The 13,027-nt window shown below is 48.0% G+C and overlaps 1 protein-coding gene across 2 annotated transcripts in view; it reads left to right on the top strand.

The window, feature by feature from the left end:
* btbd7 (BTB (POZ) domain containing 7) overlaps positions 1 to 13,027 on the top strand; it is a 61,793-nt gene that overhangs the window by 30,246 nt on the left and 18,520 nt on the right. The gene's annotated exons all lie outside the window — the stretch shown is intronic.

Genomic DNA, 13,027 nt, shown 5'->3' with positions numbered 1-13,027 from the left:
AACAGACTTTCAATGAGACAGATTTGAGGCTATTGGTGTTTCTGATGGCTGCTATTAGACATGATGCAATACAGACCACTGACTATTTGTCTGGAGCACCTCATCATTTGGCACAAGGAATAGTGAGATATGCCCTTTTGGCGTAACATTGAGAAGTAACCTCAGTAAGTCGTGTACCCTTGACCTTCCTCATGAATGACTGCTGACCGACCAGTTAATGACCTTTGCCACTGTGTTAGGGTTAGGGTTAGGTATCAGCCCCATCTGTGCTCAGAGACCATGATGCTAAAGCTTAGCCTTTTTGTAGAAACACGTGTTTGGTTGTCGATGGTGAGAGACAGACGTGGAGAAGTCCGATTGTGGCGTGGCGTTCCAGAAATCACGGCAGCTTGCTGAATTTGCTCTGGCTTTGCCCTGGTGTTCTATTTATTCTGCAGTCTTTGCCAAAGGGTTTTGTCGTCAGCTGCTTCTGTACTTTTTGTAGTTTGTTCAAAACTCCCTCTCCTTGAAGAATGTTTTGTCCCCTCGCATGAGAAAAGGCAAGTGTTCTGAGCTGTGAGCGAAACTCCTCGTGGAGAATTGATTAGCCCGCCGGATCGTTGTCCAATCTTCGCTCCTGTTTTTTTCAATCGCAAATGATTACTCCAGGGCACAGGAATAGATTTTATGCCTCAGATTAATGGCTTCTCAAAATGGGCTATTGACTCTGTGATTCATTTTAGCCTTCTTGAGAATGAGGTTTTATTTACCCCCACCTTCTATCTCCAAAAGAGTGACATACAAACATCACATGCAACTCCTTTCATGTGTTAGTATGTCTACATCTACTTCTTTAACCAATACTAATGATCCATAAACGTGTCTGCATTCCTGGTATAGGATTCTGACCTTGTCATTCTTCACATTGCTTGTGACTGTCAGGACACCGACTACATCACAGCCTCCCCCCGAAGCCCCCATCAGCCAAGCCGAGCAGGAAGCTCACTCAATCTCTCAGAATCCGATATGCCTCTGCCACTGCTCATTTTTTCAATTGTGTTTAACCCTCTTCCTTTAGATAAGCATCCCAGGGCAGACCTTCTTCGGGTGTGTAAGCACAGGAAATGCCGTGCTGTCTGTGCGTTCAATTATGGAGACTTAGAAGGCCACCATTATTTATTGATGGCATAACACCCCCCTCAGTGTGAATTTAATGGTAGTTTTAGAGATGACTCACTAACACCACGTAATGATCTGGGATGGAGAGTAGAATAATCCTCCGCACTTAAGACAGCATAGGGTGTAGCAGATGTAGCCCTGCTTGTGTAGGTCCTAAAGATTAACACGCCCCCCTTACACGTCATGTCCAAGCTCACCCACTAACACACACACACACACACACACACACACACTCACACACACACGCGCACGCTAAGGATCCCGCTGCACAGTCTGCTTGTGTTACCCTGTCCAGATGGCGTGGTGGTTGGATTTGTAAGGGATGGAGCATTTCTGTTGGTGTTGAATGATTAAGGCTGAAGAGCAGCCACGATTATTTGTAAGCAGCTGTATCTCTCGGTGCGCATGTTTGCACACGTAGGCGATCGCTCCCACTCAGCTCGAGGGGGATGCACTTGGCCACCGCGCTCCGGTCAACTCCAACCTAAACCAAGGGGGGGAAAATGCCTTCCTCCTCCGAGACAAAAAAAAGCGTCTCCTCCGTTCTGACTGTTTGGATAAGGATGGATCGGTCCCCATTCTTCTTCACACGGAAATGTTAAAGCACACACACACACACACACACACACACACACACACACACACACACACACACACACACAGCTGCACGGCCTCATGCAAAGCAAACACACAGAGACTACCCACGCACACATAACCAAGACACAAGTGGATGTGAGCTTCAATCTGCCTATTCCTTAAAGTGACCCTGCCATCACGACCAAGCACACGATGGTCTGGAGAGCTCACCTTTACACGAACACTACAAAAACGCCTCCCCACTCATACACATGTACACACAAGTAGCATAACGGCCACCTCCATGCAGTTACCACACAGACATGCCTTTACAATTAGATATTATATCACACTATGCACTGATGCTCATATAATGCCACATAGGCATATAATGTAGACTAGCACACACGCACACACACACACACACCCTGGCCAGTTCCCACCCACATTGAAAGCCGTTTATTTGATGCAAACTAATAGTATTGGCAATAGTAGACGTTAATCTATCCCCTGGCGACATAGTAACATTAACGTCAATCTTCTGGAATAGCTCAAGTGGGAATGTGAACCACAAGATTACAGTCTTCGTCTTTGAGAAGGGCAAGGGAGAGGGAGGACTATGAGACCTTAACAGTGTTTCTCATCCGTGAATGATTTACTGTTATATACTATACTAGTGTAGTCTATATATCTATCCATATAGTATAGTATATTTAGTATGTAATAGGCAGTGCTGATCGTCTCTCGGCTCGTGGAGGTTCACGCTCACTATTCTGTAACAAGCTGTTTCCTGTGGGAATGAAGACGCACAGAAATGTGCTGTGATTGAAGCCTTACGCTAACTCTGCATTCACACTGTGACTTCAGGCTCACAGACATGACAAATAAAAGCCAAAACAGTTTAAAAGCCAAACAGTTTTAATTTATTAGCAACTACGCAAAAGGTGAGCATGGCTTCGAACAGAGCGTTGGGAGCAAGGTTTCCCCATTCTCTCTCTCTTTCTGGATCTTTGTCTCAAGCCACCCTTGGCACCTGTGGAAGGTGCTTTTGTAGTCACAGGGAAGCAGCCAGCCAAGCACTCAAAAGAGGCAGGGTCGTCACAACACCAGGAGCGGAAAAAACGGGCGACAGCCCCGGCTGTCCTGCTACCAGTTCCCTGAGTCTTTTATGATACAAATAAACTTAAATGATCTTCTGATATGTTTTCTCAGGAAGTAATAAAAACATGAAATTGTGCCTGCTTAAATTTGGAATGAGGAATAATGACAACGCAAAACTTGTCGACCTCCCAAAGTCTAGCATGTGTACTTAGCTAACCTAATCATGTATTCAGCAGTAACCACAACAATTTCGGACACTTAGTAGTTGTTTAGGACTTGTTCCCTAGGTCTGTATGTGTGATCCTGAAAATCAATAAAACGGACAAACACTCACTAGATCTCTCATCCTTGTTATTGCAGACGCTAATCAGAACAAATCTTTTGTGGGAATTAACGTTCACATAGGCTTTGTTCTCTTAACTGACACGCATCTAATTCTGAATTGGTTGCCGCCAATCTAGCTCATTACCATAAAGTTGCCAGGACTTTATTGTGACACCCACACGGACGAATACGTGCTCCCAACGGCCAAGCTGATGCTCACTGCCAAGAGAGCCCACGTAGAAAAGGAATGGCTTCAGTTGCTTTCTCACTTACTCTGCATTGACTTCAGAAATGGCGATGCTTTATCGTTCATGGATTGTTTTTAAACTGACATTGTGGCCGACAGTACCTACAGGCTTTTTGCTGAAGGTCAGAGTGACTCAGCCCTCTCTGTGCTCTGAGGGAGGGAGGGATGCAACCTCACAACACACACACACACACTTACACACCTCAGGAGAGCACACGCATACATTCACACACTCAAACAAACACACACACAATCACACACACACACATCCCAACCTCTGTACCCAGATATCAGCATGTGGGTTTCTGCTGCTCGACAATCAAAGGGCAACACACACACACACACACACACACGATTCAGCCCTGGATGTGTGAAAGGAGGAGATGCACCAAGCTGATACAGCAACAGGCTGAGAGTGAGCGAGTGTCAGACCCACATGAGAGAGAGAAGCACAGCGGGAGAAAGCACAGCATGGCCACCACAAAAGAAAGCCTGACAATAGAGCTCATCACCGCATACAGAATTGATAAGGCTCAGATATGACAGCCCGAGACAATACATATATTAAACGGTGAAAGGGGAGAGACGTCTGTAACCGATACTGAAAGGGAGCATTCAAAAGAGAGACTGTCAGAGATACTGAGCTGGTTGTAAGTAGACATCGACAAACCTGCCAATAGAAATCACCAAAGGAAAAAAAATATTCATTGAGAAGTATTGAACGTGTCGTAGAGGAGCTTACGGTCTCCTCTTCTTGTTCCGTCTGCTCTTGGAATCGGGGTTTAGTCATTGCACTTAGGTGTAATGGCATCCCCACTCATGGTGGCTAGTAACCGTCTTTGGCAGCATGGGCTGGATGCAGAGATGTTGGGAACAGAGTCGGTTGTGCTTCCTGGAAGCCAGTCCAGTTTGTGCAGTCTCCAGTGAACATGATCGCACACTGGGACTATTTTACAGTGTACTCACCTGCTCTTGTGTACATACTGGTACTACATACTCATACTCACACATCCATACACACTCTCCCACCCCGATCAACACGCATCAGTATTACCTGCTCTCTGCATGAATGTAAATGCGCACAAATCTCTGTACTGTGCAGTTGACCACACACACACACACATCTTGAAACTCTGTTTCTCGTTCTAGAAATTAAATGAAAGCTTTTAAAAGCTTTGATGTAGTGCAGAGGGACTGCTCTGTCGATGGTCTCTTCAGCAGTGTGGTCAGCACACACACACACACACACACAGAGAGTGCTGTGTTTCACCTGCTGAGATGCACATCAGTAGGTCTTTAGTTGGCAGCAGTACTGCATAGCAGTATCAGCTGATTGTTCAAAACAGCAAGTTAGTCATTCCTATACAGCATGTTCCCTGAAGAAGACCCACAAAGAAGTTCTGCTGGACTCTGGACTCAGAGTGTGATTACCTGCAGGCTTTTGACTGGGTAGTTCTTTACGGTGGACTAAACAAGCAAATTAGGATTTCATCTTCAGTTATGCATTTAATATTTCAGCGGAACTTCATCTATTTATGTTTTAAAGGTGTAGCGTCCATACTTGTTTGCTTTATAGCAGGGGAGAACCCAATTGCACTTAATCGAATCACTTTGATGGATCTTGCTTGCCTTTTGGCTCTTCCTCAGTATTTGTCTCTTTGACGCTCACGCCAACACAAACACAAAGCACATTTTAATTTGTATTTATCTCTGTCATTAACAAGCACAGAGGGATAGTAATGATGCATGCAGGCAGTGGCCTTCGGCGGGGGGGGGAATGAAATCATGTCCTCAGAGATGCGGCCACCCATCAGCCTGTAAGCATCCAGTCAGCAGCAGCCACTGCTGGACCCGGCAAGCGGGCATCTGGGCCAGACGGCGTAATTAATGTTCCGTTCCGGGGAGGCCCGTGTTGGCCGGTACTGCAGAGAGATGGGCCAAGCGGACCGCTCCCGGAGCCCGCCTGGCTGTCTGGCCCTCTGCCCGAGACAAAGAGTAATCATCACACCCGTCTGTCTGAAGACGGCCAAGCAGGGGGGGGGGGGGGGGGGTTGGGGGGGGGGGGGGGTGGTTGGTTGTGCGGGGAGCTCCAATTGATTCTTGGGTAGGTAGAGGCACATATGGCAGTCAGCGAAGGGTTGGGATGCACTGAATTTTGATCTCGCAGGAGTCTGGCTCTGATGGAGCACACCGGGCGGTGTAGTAGGGCATTCCCATGGGATGTGTAGGCGCTAGGCGGGAGGATTCTCCTGAGGCTCAACCCTGTGTGAGCACACCTGTGTGGAGAGATCTGGTCAGAGTGGAGAGATCTGGTCCGAGTGGAGAGGTCTGGTCCGAGTGGAGAGGTCTGGTCCGAGTGGAGAGGTCTGGTCCGAGTGGAGAGGTCTGGTCCGAGTGTATATGGAGAGATCTGGTCAGAGTGGCGAGATCTGGTCAGAGTGTATATGGAGAGATCTGGTCAGAGTGTATATGGAGAGATCTGGTCAGAGTGTATATGGAGAGATCTGGTCAGAGTGGCGAGATCTGGTCAGAGTGTATATGGAGAGATCTGGTCAGAGTGTATATGGAGAGATCTGGTCAGAGTGGCGAGATCTGGTCAGAGTGTATATGGAGAGATCTGGTCAGAGTGGATATTGAGAGATCTGGTCAGAGAGGAGAGATCTGGTGAGAGTGTAGTTGTAGAGAGCTGGTCAGAGTGGATATGTAGAGAGCTGGTCAGAGTGCTGTTGTAGAGAGCTGGTCAGAGTGCTGTTGGAGTGAATATCAGTCCCCAGACCTCTTAAGGCAGCAAGTGCTGATGGCTATTAAGCCTCCTTTTAGCGCTCCCTTGTTGACTATTTGTGGGTTTTAGATTGTTGCTTAAAAGAACATTTTTAAAAGGTTTCTAATTGAGTTAACAGCAATCATTTCATTCTGTGTTCATTATGAGAATTTCCCCATAGTGCATAGTACATTCTGGGCATATTGTTTAAGTGTGTTAAATACATCACTTTTGTATGTAAAATGTATGCATTTTCAAACACGTTTACTGAAGACAAAATCAATGGTACAGACACATTTGGCAACACTATTGTCACTGAATCATGTCACAATGCTAGGTCTAGAACATTTTTAGTTTTGACAAACAACTACGCATTGCAGCTGTAAAGATTCAAGACCTTTCGTCATCATTTCCGGTGAAATTCTTTCCTACTGTGACAAACTTAACAATAAAATACCTGCACTGTGGGGGGAAAACCACTCCCCCAGGCTTTGTAATCTCAAGAGAGAGACAAACGATGTGGGCCTTAACATGCAGCCAGTCAGGCCAGGGGGCATCTTCACCTGCCCGCCCGTCAGCCTTGTCTGTTCAGCAGGGTTGCGTGTCGGACTTGGAGAGTGTATTCGGCCTCGGAGGTGTATTTGGGGTTGTTGAGGTTAACAAAAGCTTTCTTCCGCCAAAAATCGCTGACTCCTCCACCTCCTAAAGCGCATACTCCCCAACTCCCCACTGACCACTCAGTAAGTCTGAGCATCCCACAGGAACGGCGTGACGGGAGGGCACGGTCACACAGACGTGACAGAAGGTGCAGCGTGTGCTTGTTGTTGGGGACGGGGAGGATGATATGGTGGAGCGAGGGAGAGGGGGACTATGGAATGCACGAGGGAAAAGGAGTATGCAGCTCGACCTGGCCTGCTTTTAGTCATAGGAAGTAGGGGGAGACACACATGCAAACACACCCTTAATCCTGTACAACACACACACACACACACAAGCCTGTCAGCTGGCCCCAGGATATCACACATCACCGTGGGCATTTGTGCTTCTCCGTTCCATGCTGTTCAGCTCCTCAAATATGCATCATGGCTTCCAGACCGAAGGAGAGAACAAAGACAGGAAGTCATAAAGTATTTGTTAATGCCTGTCTTTTTCACATGCCTGTGTACCTGGCGTTCTGCCAAAAAAATGTAGTTCATTCTTCGAGTAAAGTGTGTGTGTGTGTGTGTGTGTGTGTATGTGTGTGTGTGTCCAGATTGTAATAAGAAAAGCACATGTTTGATGTGTTACTTCACTGTGAAAGTTCTGTTGGGTGGTGAGAGGAGAGCCACCTGGAGCTGACTGTTGACTGGACAGACTGAAGCCCAGATTCAGCCGGGGCCCCAGCACTTGAAACAGCAGCCCTCCTCCTGTGGCGCTGGCTACCAGGAGGCTAGTGACGCCTCTTGTTTATACATGCTCTCCTGCACCTCAAAATCAAACCACAATCAAGTTAGCCTCTCTCCTCCAGGAATTGAGACTGTTTGATGTGTAAAAGCATCTTGATGAGAATGTACTGCTTTCACTGAACTGGACGTGTGTGTGTGTGTGTGTGTGTGTGTGTGCCTGTGTGCCTGTGCATGTGTGTGACACGGAGAGAGAGAGAGAGATGGGCGGGGCGGATAGAAAGACAGTGGTTGCAATAAAAGGCTGCTGGATTGATGCTGGCGCTGATTTATGGGCCTTTTACCTTCTCTGATTTCCTCGGTTTTTCCGCGGTTTTATCACAATTGTCATCTATGCAATGTCGTTATTATTTTCCTGTGACCTCTGTTCGACCTCTTTAGTCCTTTCTCACTCAGTGTCTCCCTCCCTCCATCCACGCTGTCCCTCCCTCCATCCCTTCCTCCCTGCTGTCCATCCCTTCCTCCCTGCTGTCCCTTTCTCCTCTCTCTCTCTCTCTCTCTCTCTCTCTCTCTCTCTCTCTCTCTCTCTCTCTCTCTCTCTCTCTCTCTCTGTAATACATCATCTTTCTCATTCCAATTCATTTTTCTCCTGCATCCCTCCTTTTTTTGTTACTTAGTCACATACTTCCTCCACCACATACACACACACACACACACACACACTACATATGTCTTTTTTTGTTCAATCCCATCATGTGCTTATCCATCCCCCCTCACAGTAACTGTCCATCTTTCTCTACCTCCGCTCTCTCTGTGGATCTCTGCACCCCCAGGGTGTGGTATGGTGGAGTTAATTAGCTATACTTGTTCTCTGCTGATGGTGCCGCCCCATCCCCCTCCCACACCCTTTCACTGCCCTGTGTGTGCGTGTGTGTGCGTGTGTGTGCGTGTGTGTGTGTGTGTGTGTGTGTGTGTGTGTGTGTGGTGTGTGCGTGCGTGCGTGCGTGTCGCATCTCCAATATCATGGCCAGCCATGTGTAAAATGAGCTCAGGACCATTGTACCGTATTTTCCACAAGACCTTACAACAGCAGCCCAGCCAGAGGAGCTTCCGGAGGGGCTTGAGAGAGAGAGGCTAATTATTTATTTACCTCTGCGTGTCCCTCTGCACGCGTGTCTGAAGTGGAGATGCTTTTTTTTTAAAGAGGCGTCCAGCCAGTTCACACTGGACGGTTAAACGGTTTTGTCCTTGGCCAGCATCTCAGCTTTTTTTTAAATCACAAGCACCTTGGGAGTGATACACTTTCACTGTGTCGCCACGGAGACGGGGCACGGTCTCCTCTCCGCATGCATATAACCCCCATCAGCTGCTGCTTATGCCACTGCTGCAATGTCTTCTCCTGGACCAGCCACCAACCCCCTGCTTTTAGCACCCCCTGCCCCCTTCACATCATGGATGCGCTGAGCAACCCTCCCCTCATCCCCCTCATCCTCATCCCCCCTACCAATATGGGCTTGTTCCACACCAGCCACAGTAATGGAGTGATGCTGGGTTGAGTGTGTCCTTTGTTCTCGCTCTCTCTCTCGCTCTCTCTCTCTCTCTCTCTCTCTCTCTCTCTCTCTCTCTCGCTCTCTCTCTCGCTCTCTCTCTGTGTCTGTCTGTCTCTCTCTGTCTGTATCTCTGTCTTTCTGTCTCCCTCTGTCTGTCTGTCTGTCTGTCTGTCTGTCTGTCTGTCTGTCTGTCTGTCTGTCTGTCTCTCTCTGTCTGTATCTCTGTCTTTCTGTCTCCCTCTGTCTGTCTGTCTGTCTGTCTGTCTGTCTCTCTCTGTCTGTATCTCTGTCTTTCTGTCTACCTCTGTCTTTCTTTTGTCTCTCTCTGTCTGTCTGTGTCTTTCTCTCTCTCTCTCTCTTCCCTCTTCTCTCTCCTCTCTCTCTCTCAAATTCTCATTAGGCCATGCATATAGGTAGTTGGCTAAGCAGCAGCAGGAGGAGGGTAGGCAGAGTTAATATTTCATGGGGGGGGTTGATGGGGAGGGGGTGAGGCACTTAGTGGAAGGGGGTTGTTCCTAGGGAGTGAGGCGAGAGTGGAGTCACGCCTCATCCAGAGAAACCCCCATCTCAGCACGTCCGGGGGGGGGGGGGGTGGGGGGGGTGTGGAGGTGGGGAGAAGAAGCTGGTCGATAATGAGACCAGCGTGGAATGGTGCACCGCCGAGGAGGAGAGCTGCTGCTTGGAACCGGATCGGGTTAATGAGGGGAGAGAGAGACGACCCCCCCCACACACACACACACACACACACACACACACACACACACACATACACACACACACACACACACACACACACACACACACACACACACACACACTCCCACACACACTCCCACACACACACACACACACTCCCACACTCCCACACACACACTTCCTCACCCTCCTCATGTACAAGAGCAAACTGCACTTTTCCTGGGGTCTGTTTCAGTAGCCACTTCACTGCTGCTGAAGACAGGGCAGAGCGGCAGGCGGTCTCTGTTCTTCTAGAGGAGCTCACAGACACAGACACAGACACACACACACACACACACAGTCACACACACACACACACATACCACATGCGTCTCTTTGTCCTTCTAGAGGGGCTCGCACACACACACACACGTTTCTTTTTTCTTCTAGAGGGGCTCAGGCACACACACACACACACACACACACACGCAAACACCAACCACACGTGTCTCGCTTTTCTTCTATAGGGGCTCAGGCACACAAACAAACATACATACACTCACACACCACACACCACACACACACATACACCACACGCGTCTCTCTTTTCTTCTATAGGGGCTCAGACACACACACACACACACACACACGCACACACGCACACACGCGCACGCACGCGTCTCCAGTGACCCCCCTTAGTGCCGCACTCTTCTCTCTCTCTCCTGCTCTCTCTCTCCTGCTCTCGGCCTCTCTCTCTCTCTCTCTCTCTCTCTCTCTCTCCTGCTCTCGGCCTCTCTCTCTCTCTCTCTCTCTCTCTCTCCTGCTCTCGGCCTCTCTCTCTCTCTCTCTCTCTCTCTCTCTCTCTCTGCCCTTTTGATGTTTTTTTCTGATGTTTCAATGACTTCCTGCAGCCACGCTGACTTCCTCTCCTTGGTGTCTGGGTTGTCTCATCTCGACCTCCCTGCTCCATGGTAATGAAGTTCATCTTGAGAGCATTTCCTCCTCCTCCTTCCTAGAACTCCTCTTGCTCACCCCACCCACCCCCCCCCCCCAACCCTATGCCTACTTCCCTCCCCCCCCCCCCCCCCCCCCCTTTTTTCCAAACTCTCTGTCCCGTATCCCTTCCTCTCCAATACAAATGCAAACTTTCTTCTCTGCTTCAGAATGAGCAAAACCTCCCATGCTGTGTGTGTGTCTGTAAGGAGTCAACTAAGCAAAAGCCACATCATTGCTCACTACCTTCTCTCAAAAGGAACATAAAAATAGCTCCTGGATATGCTAAAGCCTCCAAGATGTGTTAAGATCAGAGGACTTCTCACGCAAAACACCCTTCTCTTACTGTACAGACACACACCCTCTCGCTCGCTCGCTCTCTCTCTCTCTCTCTCTCTCTCTTGCTCTCTGTCTCTCGGTCTGTCGCTCTCTCTCTCTTGCTCTCTGTCTTTCGCTCTCTCTATCTCTCTCCTTCTCTCTCTCTCTCTCTTCTCTCTCTCTCTCTCTCCAGTTATCATTAAATTCGCTCTTTGTTGTCTGGCCTTGAAGAAGTCGACAGTGAGGTCCTCGGGCAGACTAGTGTTGCACCTTTGATGCGCCAGACAGAGGGGTCTGGGAGTAACCACTCAATAAAGGAATGAATGCTCAGGAAAACAGAGGCAGCGTCTTTTAAAGAAAGGCATAGCGGGCTTAATCTGAAGCCTTCCTTAGGAGAAAGATGAACTCTGTGACACATGCACACACACACACACACACACACACACACACACACACACACACACACACACTGAAAATACGTTTTTAATTGAATCCTCAACATCAGCAGCAGTCTTATCACTGTGCTGGTGGTGGTCCGTTTGCAGCTGTGTACCGCCCTCTAAACAAGCCAAAGCAGAATCTCTTTACCCTACGCTAGTTGTGTTCCGTTAAACTTGACTACATGCATTCAGAAGCAGTCCTAACTAAAAGTTTTCCATTTTCCAATGATGCGGTTCTAATGATAAGGATTTTTACTGGATCATACTACAATTTGCCACCCTTTCCAGATTGAAGATTTGCAGATCATTAGTATATCTGGAATCAGTAGAGTGAACCATTTCATCCGTTCATGAGATTTTTTTTTCCTCCTCACCTTGGGTCACGTTCTTGACGTTTCATGCAGTGGTCAAATGAAGTCAGCGATGAGCGACTGGCGTTTCTATCAGCCACAGGCAGGCAGGCGGTACTGGCCAGAGTGGTTAGGATGTTGGCTGGTTGGCGTTGGCATTTGTTTTGTGTACACCCTGTGTGCTAATTAGATGCATAATTCTGACCGCCAGGGTGACATACGGCTCTCTGTAGATGCGGTAGCGTGTGCTAATTAAAATGCATGAGCTGCTGGTGATGCACGTGTGTGTGTGTGTGTGTGTGTGTGTGTGTGTGTGTGTGTGTGTGTGTGTGTGTGTGTGTGTGTGTGTGTGTGTGTGTTTGTCCACGTTTCTCCCTGTTGTATTGGAAGCTCTGCAGTGCTCTGTTGCCATGGACCCACTCACATCCACTGCACTGGGATGTATTAATATCTCACATTCCCCAGCTGTGTGTGAGAGTCTGTGTGTTCATACCCAGCCACGTAACATGAAAAGAATGTGTTGCAGTGTGATATTTGGGTTGTGTGTGTGTGTGTGTGTGTGTGTGTGTGTGTCCACCTCCCGAGTGGAGCTGTGCTCTTTTCGTTGCTAATCACATCCCCTCATGTACTGGGTCTTTCAACATCTCCCCAAGCCCTTATGAACAGTAGACCAGATCACAAATGGCTGTTTTTTTTTTTTTGTGAGACGCCAAGCACTCCGCCATCGTGAAGTTGAGTATCTCTCCAGGGTGTGTGTCCATGTGAGTCTAGAGTCAATGTCGGCCAAAGGTCCCTTTACATTGAGGGCTCTGATCTGGGATCAGCAATCAAGTTCTGTTCACCATCCTTTACTCCGTCACAACTGGAAAATAAAAGTCCACCCCTTCAGTAAAAGACAGACAAATTAATCTACGAGGTCTCCTCTATGTACCTATTAGTCGTTTAGGTATGCACAGGTTATGTTAAGTCAGAAGAGTGGGACTTGTGGATGTGGAGTAGAGCTGAGAGACTAGAGACTGCTTTAGTTGCCACAACCAAGAATGGTATATCTGCCCTCCTAAAAGAGTTAAACAGTTAAATATTTCTGTTTCATGTTTTGAAATACTTTGTCAAACATTACTTTTTAGTTAAATCAAAATACGTTTTTTTTTT

Source organism: Sprattus sprattus, assembly GCF_963457725.1.
Source record: "Sprattus sprattus genome assembly, chromosome: 2".
Classification (NCBI taxonomy): Eukaryota; Metazoa; Chordata; class Actinopteri; order Clupeiformes; family Clupeidae; genus Sprattus; species Sprattus sprattus.
This window is presented reverse-complemented; position numbering and strand designations above follow the sequence as displayed.